This window comes from Gorilla gorilla, chromosome 22, assembly GCF_029281585.2.
Source record: "Gorilla gorilla gorilla isolate KB3781 chromosome 22, NHGRI_mGorGor1-v2.1_pri, whole genome shotgun sequence".
Classification (NCBI taxonomy): Eukaryota; Metazoa; Chordata; class Mammalia; order Primates; family Hominidae; genus Gorilla; species Gorilla gorilla.
The window spans coordinates 26,545,586-26,564,791 of NC_073246.2; positions in this window are offsets into that span (position 1 = coordinate 26,545,586).

Sequence of the window (19,206 nt, forward strand, 5' to 3'; positions counted from 1 at the left end):
CTAACATATATAACATTTATTATATACGTTATAACTGACAGATATAACATTTATTATATACGTTATAACTAACATATAACACATATAACATTATATGTAATGTTAACATTATATATGTTATATATAACATACATAACACTTAACATATATAACACTTATATATGTTACTTATATAATGTATACATTACATTTATAATATGTATATGACTTTTAATATGTATATAACTTAATATATAATATGTATATAACTTCATGTTTAAGTATTTTATTTGGGGGATGCTAACATAAATAAATTTTTTCTCCATTTATAAGTTTTGATGAGAATGGTGGGGATAATGAAACCAACATCTTCTGTGAAAGTTTCTTTGATTAATATCCCTTTGGGATAAGAAAAAATTAATTCATATTGGAATTTCTCAGTTATTTTTAATCTATTACATCTGCATATAATATGTAATTTAATTTGAAAATCAATCCCAAAGGTTTTGGAGTCAATCAGGCACATACTCAGCATCCAAATTCTTAAAAGAAAAAAAAAATTGTTTCATATTTGGCTGGTTGTTTAATCAGGAGAATTAAGAATATCCATCAAAATGACACATGCATATATCCTCTGATCACAAAATGTAAGTTATAGGATGTTTTATATCAAATATACACACTATTATTAAATGCAACATTATTTGCCATAACAAAATATAGAAAATAAAATAAGAATTCATTTCTGTAAAATATTAGGGTTCTGTGGAGACTGGAGAAACAGTAGGATGTGTGTGTTTGTGTGTGTGTGTGTATTACGAAACTGAGTTACATAATTATGGAGGCTAAATGCAAATCTTCAGTCTTGCACAGATAGGCTAGAGACCTGGAACATCCAATGGTATAAATGAAGTCCACAGGTACTCTGCTGGAAAATTCCCTCTTTCTTGGGGAAACCCCAGTCTTTGTGTTTTGTTTAGACCTTAAACTAAATGAGGCCCACCCAAATTAAGAAGGGAAATGGGTACTCAAAGTTTAAAGGTCAGGGAGCCAATGGTGGATTCTGCTGGTTGCTGAGCATATCTGTTCCAATTATATGCTCTGGAACCAGAGAAATAACCACAGATGGGCTCAAGGACAGCTAAACCCACTGTGACACAGACCTTAGCTGAAACTCCATTGATCACCTGAGCTCTTTAAGCACCTAACTCTGACTAGTGGACCACAGCAACATTCTGGGTCTCTTAAAATTTGTGTCAGTTCAGAGCCAGTGTCTAGGGGTCCCTGAAAGTTCTGATTAGTTCCTTTTCCAAAATGTGCAGTTAACCCACAAAAAGCCTTATATGCCTTTGGATAAAGATAGGAGAAATAGTATACATTTTTGGCAGTATACTGAGGTCCCTCGTCCAAACAACTTGGCCTCCCATTCATTCAAAGGGATCTGGGTCTGAAAGCTGGCTCAAGTCTGGGAATTGATCGAGAGGTTGTTGTGACTCTATTTTATGATTCAGCTTAGACTATTTTTCACTTGACCTAAAAATTTTCTGCTTATACAGATCAAGTAAGAATGTAGTAAGCCTCCTATTTCTTTCATTTCTAGAGGCACCATGATTAACTTACCAAAGCTCTAGGTCTGCTCAAGTCAGATTATTCTGATTGTTGCTTTGACTCTGCTTTCCATTATGGTAACAACACCTGCCATTTGCAGTCAAGAGCTAAAACTTGGCTCTTGTGACACTGGAATCCAATTACTCCAATTACGTTTACATTTCCAAATCAGTGAATGCAGTTCCCACTGTAAGGTCTGACCTACAGAGAAGAACAATAACAGCTTTTCAGTGGAGCTAGAACACCCCTCAAATATTTGTTTTTACAATTGTAATGAAAGGTATGTTATGATGGGTAAATGGGTCTTAAATAACCTTAAATAACCAGAGTAGGAAAGCAGGTCTTAAACGACAAATCTACTCTAACATTCCAATCTCATTAAGTCCTTGAATCTCTCCTCTCTATTAAACCAAGGCAGGTCTGGGCATTTCTCAGGTAATTACTAGGGACTACCTTTTGATCTATGTTTTATCTAATGGACACCCCCCCAAAATAAATCTGGTAGAGCCTCTTCTAATTCCTTGAGCTGCAACATTAAATGCAGAATCTCTGCTTAGTGGGCCCATAACAATAACGTCGGCCTGATCCAACTTTAGGTTTCCCCCACCATTATCCCAACACTCTTAATATCTGCTTTCACACCTATATCCCAGATTTCTGTCTGCATAAATTAGAAAACTCAGGTAGTTCTTTTGAAGTGTAGCATACTTCTTCGTAGGTCATACTTTTTACCTCACCTTTAGGGGACTGCTGGAAACTGAGTCTAGTTGTAGGTCAAGGTGCAAAAGGAATGTTGGATTAAGTCTCGAGGAGAACAGCATGTCTTGCCAGGTAATAGCCTCAACAAAGGCCGTTACCATTTTCTCAGGCATTGCCCTGAAATGGAGGTTAAGAGACTGCTTCTACTGGCAAAAGAAGAGCAAACAAATTTTAGGGGGTAAATGTCACCTGCTTTATCACTGTCTTTCCACATATCCCCATTCCAACTTTTAGGATCCCATTTCTTTTTTCTTTCTTTCTTTTTTTTTTTTTTCGAGATAGCATCTCACTCTGTAGCCCAGGCTGGAGTGCAGTGGCACGATCTCAGCTTACTGCAACCTCTGCCTCCTGAGTTCAAGCAATTTTCTTGTCTCGGCCTCCCAAGTAGCTGAGACTACCATCATGCACCACCATCCCTGGCTAATTTTTGTATTTTTAGTAGAGATGGGGTTTCAACATGTTGGCCAAGCTGATCTTGAACTCCCAGGATCCCTTTTCTTCCCAATCAACATCCTTACTTTAATAGTACACACCATGAGAGGCTGGGAATTTAATTTGCATTGTAAGTCAGCCACTCACAGGATGAGATTCTGGGTTTTGTTTTCAGCAATCTCAGCCCTGTGGCTTCAGACTATATGAGACTCTTTTACTTTAGACATAGAAGCTTTTGCTGTTTCATGCAATATTTTAGCTAGAAAATTTAATACCTGAGCTCATCCTCTTATTTCTCCTACTTTGTCTAGTGACATTAGGGGTAACCAGTCAATCTCATTCTACTTATTAGTTTGACACATATATGTGTGTGTGTCTGTGTGTATATATATATATACACACAGATATATATATATATATATACACACAGTATACATATATATATACATATATATATATATATATATATATATGGCCGGATTATACCATGGACTATGAGTGGTTTCTTTACAACCAGAAATAGAGTCACAGTGTCTTAAAATCTGATTATATTACAGGACAAATTTCAGACAATTTAATATTAAGATGCTATTTTTTAGGAGTGCATAACACTTATTGGAAAATAAAAATATTTTAAAAGGTTCTATTTCTTAGGGGGCGTGGAAGAAGGAGGGAAGAGGGCTAAAATAATCACCTATTAGATACAATGTACAGTATTTGTGTCGTGGTTACAGTAAAAGCCCAGAGTTCATCACTGTACAATTTATTCATGCAACCAAAAACCACTTGTAACCCTAAATTTATTGAATTTATTTTTAAAATTCTATTTATTTAAAAAATATTTATGGATACCAAATAGTTTTATGAGGTACATGTGATATTTTAATACAAGTATATAATGTGTAATAATCGAATAAAGGTAATTGGGATATCTATCACCTCAAACATTTATCATCTCTCTGTGCTAGAAACATACCTCATGACATCAAAATCTGTATTAATAAGGATTCTCCAGAGGAACAGAACCAATAGGATGTGTGTATATATAGAAAGAGATTTAATATATAAAAAAACTTGCTCCACGGGAGCGTGAGCAGGCAAACCCAGGAGACCTAATGTGCAATTCCAAAGGCTGGCAGTTTGGAGACCCAGCAACGCAAGTGGTGCAGACAAAGTCTGAAGGCAGTGTGCTGAGGAATTGAATGACTGGGGAGATGCCAATTTTTTTGTTGTTCTATTCAGGCCTTTAATTGATCTGATGAGGCCCACGTACATTAAGGAGTGCAATCTGCTTTACTCAAAGTTCACTCTCTAAAATGACATTCTCATACAAATACGCATCCCAATTTATCACATAAAATTCACTGTCATAGGTAGAAGATGGATGCTAAAAGAGTTGGATACAACTTGTTGAATACAAGGTCAATGTGTCTACATGTAAATTACTTCCTAAATACAAAAGAGAAGCAATGATATCAGAGAAATTTAAATTATCTCATCCAAGTGACCAGAGTATAATAATACAGTAATAAGTTATACTGGCTGCATGTGGTGGCTCAGTCCTATAATCCCAGCACTTTGGGAGGCTGAGGCGGGTGGATCACCTGAGGTCAGGAGTTTGAGATCAGCCTGGCCAACATGGTGAGACACCTCTCCTAAAAATACAAAAAAAAAAAAAAATTATATGGGTGTAGTGGCACACCACAGTAGCTGTAGTCCCAGCTACTCAGGAGGTTGAGGTAGGTGAATTGCTTGAACCTGGGAGGTTGAGGTTGCAGTGAGCCAAGATCACGCCATTGAACTCTATCCTGGGTGACAGAGCAAGACTCTGCCTCAGTAAAATAAAATAAAATAATAAATTATACTGATGATATGTGTCACCAGATGTGACAGAAGATCATCTAGGTATTACTCCTGATAGTTATATATAGCCTAGAGTGAATCATGGGAAAGTAATCAGACAAACTCAACTACCGTCTATTATTCTTCAATAATAGAAAATGCTGAGAAAATGTTGCCAAATTAAGGAACACTACAATATATGACGAGTATTAATAAATGCAATGAAGTTTCCTGAATTTGAGAATCGATAAGAAAATATGAATATTACAGTACCTTTTGACAAAAACGTAAAGGGTCTTAGTGAAACTGCCATAACAAAATTAGAACTGAGACAGTGACAGAGATCCGACCTAACCAACTCCATCTTGCTTGTAACCTCCAAGCTGTCCTTGTTCATTCCTGGACCTAGGGTGAACTAACCTTAGGAGGAACTCAGTTTACAGTTTATAGGTTAAAACAAAGATAATAACAGCTCTTTCCCAAAACAAACTTCCTTCTTGTCTGGGACTAGACAGCCTTTGTAGGACTAACAAATTAACCAAAAAAATAGAAATTATGATTTAGGAGTCATGCAGCTGAAGGCTACAAGATTCTCACCTTCCCCAAATTGTTCCTGGGGATAACATCACTATCGTTTTTTTGTTTGTTTGTTTGTTTTTATTTGTTTGTTTTTGAGACAGAGTCTCACTCTGTCACCCAGGCTGGAGTGCAGTGTCACTGTCTAGGCTCACTGCAACCTCCGCCTTCTGGGTTCACACCATTCTCTTGCCTCAGCCTCCCCAGTAGCTGGGACTACAGGAGCCCGCCGCCACGCCCGACTAATTTTTTTTTTTTTTTTTTTTTTTTTAGTAGACACGGGGTTTCACCATGTTAGCCAGGATGGTCTCTATCTCCTGACCTCATGATCCGCCCGCCTCAGCCTCCCAAATTGCTGGGATTACAGGCATGAGCCAACGCGCCCGGCAACATCACTATTATAAAGCTGAAAATCAGTGCTTGAGATATTTTGCAGGCCCTTCATTTGAGGAATCAGCTGGCACCACTCGGATGGATAAAAGGTCTCATCTGATCTTGTGTCACCCACTCAGGAAATGACTTAAGTGCAAGATAGCTATGATTCCCTATAATTTCATCTTCGACTCAACCAATCGGCACTCCTGACTCACTGGCTGCCCCCCACACCCACCAAATTATCCTTAACAACTCTGATCCTCAAATGACTGGGGAGACTGATTTGAGTAATAGTAAAACTCCAGTCTCCTGCACAGCTGGTTCTGGATGAATTACTCTTTCTCTAATGCGATTTCCCTATCTTGATAAATTGGCTCTGTCTAGGCAGAAGGCAAGTTGAACCCAGTGGATGGTTACAATGGTACCTGCAATTTATTCACAAACTATTGAGCAAATAGTAATGTTAATATTTGTGGAGTAAAGGTAAAGCAAGCATGGAAAACTTAGTAGCATATGTAGTTGATCAGCTCTAGGGCTTGAAAAAGAGGGCCTTAACATTTCTGTCAGCTAGACCAAATTCTAGGCAGACTTCCTCCTGCACTTAGGTCCATGATCTCTTATCCCTTAAATGATTTTTTTTTAAAAAATACTTGTAATTTTATATATATATACGTATGTGTGTATATATATGTATGTATGTGTGTGTGCGTGCGTGTGTGTGTATATATATATATTTTTTTACTCTTTTGAGATGTAAATCTTTTAAAAAGCCTCTTGCCAGTTTTAAAACCCGGGAATGTCTTTCTCTAGATCTGGGAACTGTCCCTTTGAAACGTAATCATCGGGAAAAAGCAATCCTAATTCTTAGTCTCTGTGGGAGTGTAGGCACATATAACTTCAGTGTAACTTGGAGCAAGGCTACAAGACATTCTGTCATAAACATAGAAGAAGATTTACTTTTTGCTGGAGTAAAGTCAATTAGCCAATACGCATGACTAGTTTACAGAAAAATAAAACACATTTGCAAATAATGCAAACATAATGTGCTGGACATATCCCAGGGATCAACTGCCTACCTCACGTCCTCCATGACTTTTCTACTAGCTCACCCCAGAGTTTAAAAACCCTTCTCTGCTGACTTTTCCAGGAAAGACTGACACTTAGAGTGAGAGAAATCACTAGTAAGTGTTCTGTGATCATAATGAGGAAATCCACTGTGAGGGCCTCGGGAGAGCTTTCTCCTTAGTCCTCTGAATGTTTGCTAAAAAAAAAAAAAAATCAACTCCCAAATGGCAGATTTATACACGAAAAGGCATACAAATTCTATTTGGCATGTATACACAGAAGCCTTCAGAACGAAGATCCAACCCCGCAACAAGGTACAGAAGCTTATATACCATCCTGAGGTTATAGAAAGAATGCAGGCTCAGAGCATGGCCCAAAACAAGTTCTAGTGGTAAGGCAGTTTAAAGGAGGCAGAAAAGAAGAGGTTTGGCTAGCAAAGGGGGCCTTGTTGTGTAGCCTCACAGTAGTAGCCCTCAGAGAGAATAGATGGTGGAAGTTTCTTTTCAGACTTGAAAGTGTCAGACTGTCAGTCTCTCCTAGATATGGAAAAGGTCCTGAAAAGCAAGGCCTGGCTTCATTAATGGAGATTCTCTATAATGCAAATATTCCCCACAAAAGATACCTCTGCAAGGCCACTCTGTCTGGTGGCTCTTCAGTAGCCATTTAAAAATATGTCAAAAAATGCATTTTGGGGTAAAATATTTTGATTTTCTTCACCATTATGGCTTTAGTCTTTATTTTTGGTAGCTAGTCTAGCAGCAGCATCTCAACAGATTTAAACCAAAAAAACAAGAAGCATTTCAACAATTGCTATATATTCATATTATAACTCTGAGAAAGCAGTCATTTGCCTCCTGGGGAAGTTTACTGACTATATATTGTGTATTACAAAAAAAAATGCTTTTATTTTTTATTTCTTTCAAGTTGTTTTGAATATATATTTTTCATTTAATGTATTCAGTTGGCTGCTCAAATTTTCTCTTACCATATTTCCATTTCTTTTCTTTCCCCATGTATAGTTGTTTTGTATATTAACTTTGGCTGGAGACTTGACCGGTGACGAATCTATATTTTTTTAATTCAATCAATGTTTAAGAAAACTGCCCCCAAGCTACTCTAACACAAAACCTTTTGATGTAATCTAATCCATAATCATTACCTGGAAAGAAGTTAACAGTTCTGATAAAATGCTTAAAGAGTCACGTGAAATTATATTGCATTGAAATTATATCAATGATTGAGAAATTTAAAATGTGATAATTGTTTTATTCACTATTAACATTTCAGAGGATTGCTTTAGTTTGACTTTTTAGTTCTGTCTACATGAATCAGAAAGGGATAGGGTTTTTTTCTTTCTTCTCTCAAAAAACATAGGAAAAAATTTAAGAAAGAGAATATTTTATATTTTAATATCAAATACTAAAATCTGGACATTCACACCTTACATAGTCTGCTTTATCTCAGCTACCAGCACTTGGAGTAAAAATTTAAAAGCATTTTGACATTCTTCTCCTGGGTCAGGGATTCTGTGGTAGTATTATCCTATCAGGGGATGCTGGAACAACATAACTGTCAATCATCCCTAGCTCTGAACAATCAAATCCATTTTCACAAAAGCTAAAGAGTTACTAAGTACCCCAGAGCAGTTCCACTATTCAGTTGGCTTTTTCATTGTTCTTTTTCCATATCCCCATCTTCCCCCCATGTATTCTCATTTTGCATTTTAACTTTACCTGCAGTCCTGACCTTGGCTACCCTATATTTCATGATCCAATCAACGTTTTAAAAAAAGGCCCCCATGCTAATCTAACACAAAACTTTTGGTTCCATTTAATTCATAATCACCATCTGGAAAGAAGTTAACACTTCTGACAAATGCATAAAGATTGTTCTTAAAATTTTTAAAGCTATTTAAACTTTTTTTGCGGTAACACTAAGGGGAAAGAGAGACCCTCTCATATTGTTTTATATTGTTTTATATTCAGTACCAGTTTTAAGAAAAAACAAGGAAGTAAAGCCAAAGACCAGCAGCCCGGCGCCAGGCCCGAAACCAGGCTTGGGCCTGCCTGGCCTAAACCCAGTAGTTAAAAATCAACTCATAACTTAGAAACCGATGTTATTCATATATTCCAGACACTGTATAGAAGAACACTGTGAAACTCCCTGCCCTGTTCTGTTTGTCTCTGACCACCGGTGCATGCAGCCCCTGTCACATACCACCTGCTTGCTCAAATCAATCACTACCCTTTCATGTGAAATCTTTAGTGTTGTGAGCCCTTAAAAGAGACAGAAATCGTGCATTCGGGGAGCTCGGATTTTAAGGCAGTAGCTTGCCGACGCTCCCAGCTGAATAAAGCCCTTCCTTCCACAACTCGGTGTCTGAGAGGTTTCGTCTGCGGCTCGTCCTGCTACAATACCACAATCTACTCTATCAGCTGTCCATCAAGAATTCAATGACTACTTATTGGTCAGTACTTTCTTTTCTGATGTAACCTAAAAATGAATACTTTGTTCCTGTAAAATATCTCTTTCAAGATTAAATTGCAGAACTGGCCTATTAGATGTCATTTCCTTTAAAGCAAAATTATAATAATTTTTTGTATATATTTATAAAGTATTTGAATGCTTTTGTATAATATGATACAAATATTCTATTTCATTTTAAATCTCATTTCAATTACTTTTTTCAGATTAAGGCTATAAACCTGAGTGAGTACATGTGCATGAATACCTTTATATAATGCATTTATCCCAAGTTCTTACCTGCCTTCTTCCTCCTAAAGAAGATTTCGAATCTTGACTTCTTCAAAACCCAACTCTTGGAGGCATTCTTCTCAACTCCTAAAACAACAGAATAAAAATTGGGTGCAAGAGAATAGAAATGTCAATTATGGGAAGAAGTGTTTACTTTTAAAAGACTAAATTCATTCTGAGTGCAGGATGATTACAGAAATAGCAAATTCCACACAGCTTGGGGTTGGGGCTGAGGAGAGGTATGCTGGAACAACCAAGCCTTTTAAGAAAAGATGATAGATGTGGGGGAAAGAAGGGCTGCTCAAGAATTAGAATTTGTATACCTTTCATGTTTTGGGGGAAACACTAGAAAGAAATTGTTTTCTTTTGAAATTAGTTCAAGAGACGTAAACTTTCTAGTAGATGTAAGCATTTGATGTACATAGATACAGACGTTTTGTAAGAAAGGTGTACATCAAAAGTAAAATTCTGTGCCCTCTGACAGACTCAGTGGATCCTCCTCTTGGCCAAGGGGATCTCAAACCTGAAACACATATTTAGTTCGTGATGGAAAGGAAGATCAGACATGTCTTATTGTAACCCCTGCCTTTTGGAGTTTGTGCACAATTGACCAGCATTAACATTAAAAGAGAGATGATGACACTGACAAAATGGATTATTTATAGTAATAAGATACCAAATTCCAACCTGACTCTGATATAACATCTCATGACAGATAAAAAGGTCATGAAAAAAATCAGAGTATTTTACCCCAAAATATATTTCTTTGAAATATGTTGAAATTGCCCTGCAAAGGCATCCCTTATGTGGGAAATTGCATTCTATACAGACTCTACTTCCCTTTCTTGGTCTTTTCTGAATCCAAGAGAGATTTAACTAAGGCTTTAACACCTTTTAAGATCCAAGAAGAGAAATTTACCATTTATTCTCTCTGAAGCCGGCTACTTAGAGGCTTCATCTACATAATAACAACCTTGGCTTCCACAACTCCTGTAATCTTAATGCAAACATTTCTTTCTGCTGATTTAATGAGGCAAAGCTTAATTCTTTGAACCAATTGCCAATCCAAAAGTCTTCAAAGCCACCTATGCCCTGTAGCCTCTTTCACTTTGAGATGTCCCCCCATTCCAGGCTGAACCAATGGATCACTTACACGTATTGATTTATGTCTTTGCCTGTAACTCCTGTCTCTCAAAAATGTATAAAACCAAGTTGCAACCCATCCACCTCCAACACATGATCTCAAGACCTCTTGGGACTTGAGAGGTCTGGGCCATAAGTCACTCATATGTGGCTTAGGATAAATCTCTTTAAATATTTTACAGAGTTTGACTTTTTTGTCAATAATGGATTTTCTAAATTAATTAATTGCTTCTTTCATAAATAAAAGATTAAATATCAAAAACTAATAACTGACTGCTTTCAAGATATAAACAAGCTCATACAATCGTGGAGGAATCCCTCTTGTGAGCACGGCTATTTTATGGTAGATTTGGGGTCAAGTGAAGAAAAGATGATTCACCCACTCTGAGTGGAGGACTTTAATGAATGTAAAGGAGAGAATGTAAAGGAACCAGTTCATACAAACTTTAAGAATACGCAAGGTATTTTAGGGAGAACAGAGGCAAACACACACAGAAATAGGTAGTATGAGAACATGATTCTTCTCTGCTTCGTAATCGGTGTGTTTGGGTTGTATTGTTAGGGGAAAAGGGTCCTGATCCAGACCCCAAGCCATGGTTCTTGGATCACGAGCAAGAAAGAATTCAGGGCAAGTCCATAGAATAAAGTGAAAGCGAGTTTATTAAAAAAGTAGAGAAATAAGAGAATGGCTATTCTACAGACAGAGTAGACCCAAAGGCTGCTTGTTGCCCATTTTTATGGTTATTTCTTGATTATATCCTAAACAAGGGGTGGATTATTCATGCCTTTCCTTTTTAGACCATATAGGGTAACTTCCTGACATTGCCATGACATCTGCAACTGTCATGGTGCTGGTGGGAGTGTAGCAGTGAGAATGACCAGAGAACACTCTCATCGCCATGTTGGTTTTGGTGGGTTTTAGCCAGCTTCTTTACTGCAATCTGTTTTATCAGCAAGGTCTTTATGACCTGTATCTTGTGCTGACCTCCTGTCTCATCCTGTAAGTTAGAATGCTTAATGATCTGAGAGTGCAGCCCAGAAGGTTTCAACCTCATTTTACCCAACCCTTACTCAAGATATTTGTTGCTCTGGTTCAAAGGCCTCTGACAGTACCAGTTTGTTTCTGTTTTTGTATTTTTTTTTCCATTCATATTGACTTTAGAATTAGTTCATAGATTTCTACAAAAAAAGTCTGCTGGAATATTGCTTGGGATTGTGTTGAAGCTATAATATATATCACATTTTGACAAATAGCACTCTTAATAATATTAGGAATTCTTATCCATAAACATATATTTATTAATATTTAAATCTTTAATTTTTCTTTGTAACATTTTATTTGTAGTGTATGATTCTTTCACACCAAACGTATAATCTCTTAGTATGTATTTTATATTGTTGGTGCAGTTATAAATGCATTTTTTCAATTTCTGATTGTTCATTGCTAGCATGTAGATATACAATGTTTGCACATGGATTATTAATTTTGATACTATGCTAGTAGGTTTCTAAAATAGAATTTATAGGATTTCTTATATAAATGATCAAGCCATTTGCAAATAAAAACCATATTGATGTATATTCCATCTCGCATGCTTTTCTGACTTTGAGATATTGGCACACTCCATTGAGTGCAGGGTCAATATTTTCAGCCTTTAAATATGTGAAACTTTTCTAGTGCATTGACCAAAAGTCAACTAAATGATAATTTCTGTTCTTAAGAGTCTTAAGGTCTGTGGTAGTTTGTGATATAGTAATATCAGAACAGATTTAAAACAAATTGTTTTATTTTATGCCATACTGCACTCTTTAGAAGGCATGACACTATACACGATGCACATTTGAAAAATAGAGAGTTACCTCTACTTTCTTCAAGGAAGAATATCTACATATATTATTCAGAACTTTTTGCATGGGGGATTTGTTTATTCTCATTCTACTTATTCAACGATTTTTATGTCAGTATGGACTTAAGGTTATTTATTATATACTTGGTGTAACACCTGCTAATCCATCTGCTCGTAACTAAAGGCAGGCAACATATGCTTTTAATTGATTTGATAAATATATTTTAAAGAATGTCTTTAAATGTTCACTTACCATATATGTTCTCATGATTATATTTTGGTGATGCATCCCCCATACACACATATACATAAATTTCTGTTAACTAAGAAATTTACCTTTCTTGCCCTTATCTAATGAATTTTCACTTGAAATATTAAGGGGGTAAGGAAAGAAGGAGTGATGAAGAAAGATAAAGGAAGCCAACACCATAGCATTTAATTGGTCCATTAGGCAACTCATTCCTTCACCAATTTCTTAGCAAACCCAGGTGATAAATAGTTAAATTATAACTTATGATATATATTACTTAAAACAAAAATCCCTGCCAGGTGCAGTGGCTCACGTCTGTAATCCCAGCACTTTGGGAGGCCGACGGGGGTGGATCATGAGGTCAGGAGTTCCAGACCAGCCTGAACAACATGGTGAAACCCCGTTTCTACTAAAAATACAAAAATTAGCCGGGTGTGGTGGCTGAAGCAGGAGAATCACTTGAACCAGGGAGGCGGAGGTTGCAGTGAGCCAAGATCGCACCACTGCATTCTAGCCTGGGCGACAGAGCGAGACTCCGTCTCAAAAAAACAAAAAACAAAAAAAACAAAAACAAAAATCTCTAACCCAAATTAACCTTTTAACTTTTAAGCAAATCAAGGTTTACCAGACTAATGATAAATTCAACTTCTGTCATACGTGGAATTCGTTTTCTCTGTCTTTTCTAGAAATAATTAAGAATGCTATTTATATTCACACAGTTTATTTTTTAAATGGCTCTCCTGTTTCCATACATGATGGGTTTTTATGTCAAAATAAAATTACTACAAAATTTTAATATGCCAAATATAGACTATATAAGCACCTGAAATTTTTAATTCTTAGTTCTGTGTCTTTGTTTCACCTAACATTTTTAATCCTTAGTTCTGTGTCTTTGTGGATTTTGCTTGAAGTTATGTGCTTTAGATGACATCAATTATTTTTACTTTTACGTTTGTGTAAACTAAGGTTTTAGCTATATTTAGCAGTTCTCACTAACACATCTCCTGCTACAAAGACAATATCTTTTTATACTCCCTGCAAGGGTCAAACGAACTCAAACTTAACTAAACTAAATTAAACAACATGGAACATAGGTTTGTTTGTATCTACCACACAATGCTCTCCTTTTAGAATAGGTCTTTTAGTCTTATTTCTCTCTTTTTTTTTTTTTTTTTTTTTTTTTTGAGACGGAGTCTCGCTCTATCACCCAGGCTGGAGTGCAGTAGCGTGATCTCAGCTCACTGCAACCTCCGCCTCCCAGGTTCAAACAATTCTCCTGCCTCAGCCTCCTGAGTAGCTGGTACTACAGGCCCCACCACCACACCCGGCTAATTTTTGTATTCTTAGTAGAGAAGGGGTTTCACCATATTGGCCAGGCTGGTCTCGAACTCTTGACCTTGTAATCCACCCACCTCAACTTCCCAAAGTGCTGGGATTACAGGTGTGAGCCACCGCACCCGGCCCTCTCTTCTTTTTATAATAATATTTGCTTTTTATAGTTGGGCTAATAAAATTGAAATTCAAAAAAAAGAATTAACTATTTATGTAAAGCCTCACCCTTTTTTCCCTCTCTGATAACCAAGAGCTTGTGTTCTCTGATAAAGTAGTAGCATGCACATTTTCTCCCCACGCTGTGTCCTCAGAGGTTTACTGCTAATTTCCAAAGTTGCTACCTAATAGGAAAGAGCACAGGACTCCCCAGCACAGGCCACCAATTATGTTGTATAACACTAATACTAAAAATTAATTAGCTTACTATCCTCACCTTCAAAACTATAGGATCTCAATTCCACTCCACCTCCCAATGTTTCCTCTTAACTCTTTGTGTTCACGAATGAGAATCTCACACACATTCTATTTTTAGATGTCTTTCATGTTCCATTTTCTTTAGCACCAGTGTGTAATTCCACTGCCTAGTCTCATCACCACTTATGCAAACAGCGCCATCTTTGAAGATGTGTTGAGTTGCTCCTCCACCAGTACTATTAGGCAGTGAGTTGCCTAATGGACCAATTAAATGCTGTTGTGCCACTGCTTTGTACCACTCTAGTGCTGTTGTGACACTAGATGCTCTGCCATGTCCTAGGCAAATATGGGGATAAATACCTATGGGGATAAATACCTATTCCAAAAGAAGTACTTTCTGTGACTTAAATCTTATAACACATAATGTAACTTTAACCTCACTTCAAAAAAAGGGGCATCTTTCAGCCTGGGCAACATAGTGAGACCTCATTTCTAAAAAAAAAAAAAAATACAGTGGCGGTACATACCTGTGGTCCCAGCTACTCAGGAGGGTGAGATGTGAGGATCTCTTGAGCCCAGTAGATCAAGCCTGCAATAAGCTATTATTGTCCCACTACACTCCAGCCTGGGCAAAATAACTAGAAAAAAATAAAATGACATCTTAAATTTACGCCTCCACACATTATTTTAAAAGGATCTGAGACAGTCAAGATTTGGTGTACCTGGGATAGGTGGCAAAGTCTAAGTCATGTGGCTTAAAAAATATAGAATACATCTTTGTATCATGTAAAAGATGTCTGAAGGGAGATGTTCCAGGGCGGGTACATCCTTCTGTTTTGGTATTCTGCCATCCTGTTCTCAGCAATGACCTCATAGTCCAGAAAGGCAAAGATGACACCCTGAGTTCAAGCCATCATATCCACGTACAAGCCAGCAAGAGGAACGCCTGAGTAAGGGTACGATAGTGTACACATGGACATACAAAGTGGAATAATAGACACTGTTGACTTGGAAAGGTGGGAGAGTGGTGGGAGGAGGGATGAGAAATTTAATTTAATGGGTACAATGTACACTATTCCAGTGATGGCACCACTGAAAGTCCAGACTTCAGCACTATATGATATATCTATGTAACAAAACTTTACTTGTACCCCCTAAATATATAAAAAATATAAATACAAATGTAAAATAAAAAAGACAAACACACACAAAATAAAACCATTGAACTACATTCTTAAAAAAAAAAAAAAAGGCCAGGCAAGGTGGCTCACACCTGTAATCCCAGCACTTTGGGAGGCCGAGATGGGCGGATCACAAGGTCATGAGATCGAGACCATCCTGGCTAAGACAGTGAAACCACGTCTCTACTAAAAAAATACAAAAAAATTAGCTGGGTGTGGTGGCGGGCACCTGTAGTCCCAGCTAATCGGGAGGCTGAGGCCGGAGAATGGCGGGAACCCGGGAGGTGGAGCTTGCAGAGAGCCAAGATCCCGCCACTGCACTCCAGCCTGGGTGACAGAGCGAGACTCCGTCTCAAAAAAAAAAAAAACAAAAAACAAAAGGGCCAGGCGTGGTGGCTCACAACTATAATCCCAGCACTTTGGGAGGCTGAGGTGGGTGGATCACCTGAGGTCAGGAGTTCCAGACGAGCCTAACCAACATGGTGAAACCACGTCTCTACTAAAAATACAAAAATTAGCCGGGGTTGGTGGCACGCACCTGTAATCTCAGCTACTCGGAGGCTGAGGCAGGAGAATTGCTTGAACCTGGGAGGTGGAGGTGGCAGTGAGCCGAGATCGTGCCATTGCACTCCAGCCTGGGCAACAAGAGTGAAAATCCATCTCAAAAATAAATAAATAAATAAATAAATAAATAAATAAATAAATAAAGACAAAGTGTTCAGTAAATATTCATTCTACCTTGGTGCCCACCACACTGATGGTAGGTTTGGCTGTAGAACGTGCTACGGTCAATGGAATTCTAGTAGATGTAAAGACCAGCCTCAGATGGCCTCTGTTCTGAGCTTGGCCCCCAAAATAAATAGATGTGTAGCAGACAACCATAATATCTAACCTAGAGCTAAGACCAACTGAAGAAGAGACACCTAAATGGGCCCAGCCCAGACCCGAAGTGGAGACCTACGGTGAAAAGAAAACTTCTCCTTTTAAATATCATGAAGACTTTGAAGTTGCCTATTATAGACAGAGGTAGTTGACTAATGCAGATTATTCTGCCTCCAACAACCTGCATAGATTTTCTTCTTCCAACATTACGTTGGTAATACTACCAAGGAGTATGTTTATCCGCAACCATAAATCCAAAGCAGTTCCCAAGTCTTCTAACATAAGATACATTTCACATAATTCAAATTGCAAATTTCAGAATCATCATCCACCAGGAACTGTAATTTCTTTAGGAGGATATGCATTTTACCTGCAGAAGGAAATTTAGTAAACAAAATATGTACTTATAATCCTTTCTTTTATTTTCTGTGCTTTTATTCATGATCTGCTTTTACACCTAATCTTTTTTTCCCTTACATTTCTAAATGTATCTGGGCAAAGATTCAAGTTTTATAAACAAAATGGCCTTACAACTTGAACTCTTTACTGAACATCCTTATCTTTATTATTGTTGCTGTGTCTCTAACCAAAAAGTACCACTTCCTTTACAGCTTTCTTTACTATGGCTCTCTCTGTGTGTGTGTCTACTGTCTATGTTATTAATGATGATCTCTGGATGGTCAGATTAGGGATAATTATATTTGTCTCCTTTATATGTTTTTCTGTACTTTCCACATTTTCTACCTTGCATATGCATTGCTTATTATTGTAAGAAGTTATTAAATAATTTGGAAAAACATACAAAAATAGTTTAGCCTTTTCTATTTATTGAGGTCATAAAGCAATTATTGGAATTATTTTGTTGGCATTAACAGGCAAATTGATTGAGGCTTTAAAATAGCTTTTGCTGAATCTGTCATGGCATTTTAATATTTTTAGATAAAAAATAAAGCCCAATAGGATCAGTAAAAATTATTGGGTTTTAATTTCTAGTATCATCAAATTTGCTGGAATGCCAACTTAAAAAGCTGAACTTTTAAGAGTTAGTAAAAGATATATTAATTAGGAATGTTCAGTTCTTGGCCCATTAATGCTATTCTTTATAAATGCATTGGGATATATTCATTTAATACTTCAGCAGTTTTACCATCCTTGCGATCTCATTTCTCGTTTCATGCTGAAGGGCTCTAATTTCTTCCTTGATTAAACTTTTGCTATGATAATAATGAAAAATTATTTTAATTATGAGAAAACTTCATCCACAAGGATTTGATGTCTTTCTTATTGAGATCTTTATTGCCTCTCTGGATCACTCCAACACGTTTTTCCCATATCCTAGTTAAATGTTTTCTTTTCCTGAAATGGAAATTAACATCTTTTATTTTATTTTAATTTGTTTGATAAAGTGCATTTATTATTTTCCCTTTTTATTAAAATCAGATGTACAATAATTTACCAATTTAGTTTATAATTAATGGCTATGCAGTGATATACAGAACCAGAAATTCAAATCACTTGTTTGCAAATAAGGACATCTGAGTTTCCTCACTGTAATGTTCAATCATATCATAAAATTGCGTGTATATCTACATAGTCATCTCCTTTTTATACATGCTATTTTATGTCAATTGTTATAAATTAGATATGCATCTATTTGTCTGTATGAACAAGAACAGTCTCAAATTAATTTTTAGTGCCCAACAGGACAGAATGTGAAAGAAAAAAAATCGGGATAATTTAATTCTACTATTTCCTAGCTCTTTCATTTGCTCTTTAAGCCTCTATCCTTGGCCCCTGCCTCTATTGCCAGCCTCAGTTTCTTGTTTTTCAATATAGGTATTAAGTGATAGTTACTTTAATATGGATAATTTTTTTCCTTCCTTCCTTCCTTCCTTCTTTGCTACCTTCCTTTCTCTCCCTTTCTTTCTTTCTTTCTTTCTTTCTTTCTTTCTTTCTTTCTTTCTTTCTTTCTTTCCTTCTTTCTTTCTCTTTCTTTCTTCAGATCACTTGTTCAACTTTGTTGTTCAATGTTGGGAATATCATTTTTTTTTATTCTATACTCTCACCCATGGCTATGACCCCAATACTATACATCAATGCTTCTACACTTATATCTTGAGTGTAGACCTTTTATTTTTTCAGATACATATATGAAATTGCTTGAAGTTGTTCTTCAGTGATGCCATAAAGTCATCTTAACTCAAATGCAGCTTAGCCCTCTCCCTCCCCTCTACCCTTAATGTTAGTAAATGACATCACCCTCCAAATCTTGAGCAGCCTTGTAAGTTTCTCTTTCTGACACCTATCTTTTCACAGGTGCCATCTGAAACTTAATCCATTAAGTTTCCAAAGTCTATACTTTAAACTATTGTCATCTCAAATTTGTATAAAAGGGACATTCCCCTTCAATCCATTATCTTCATTGCAGACCGAATTTTTTGATTAAAAATCAAACCAGATTAGGATTTTTCCCAGCTTTAAACTATTTTGCTGGCTTTCCTGTCCTCATATGCCATGTAACAACTTTTTTTTGTCATGGCTCCGCAAACTTTGCTATATCTTCCACTTTCCACACTATACGATTGTTCTTCTATTGCCCTGTCTGTTCCAGATATACTGGCTGTTTAAAATTCATATTTTACCATGCCACATCCCATCTCGCTTCAAGTATTACCCATAATTAACCTTTTCCTAGTTAATTTGGATTCCTTCATCAAGTCTCACCACAAAATCGCTACCTTAGGGAACACGAGAGAACAGGAGAGTA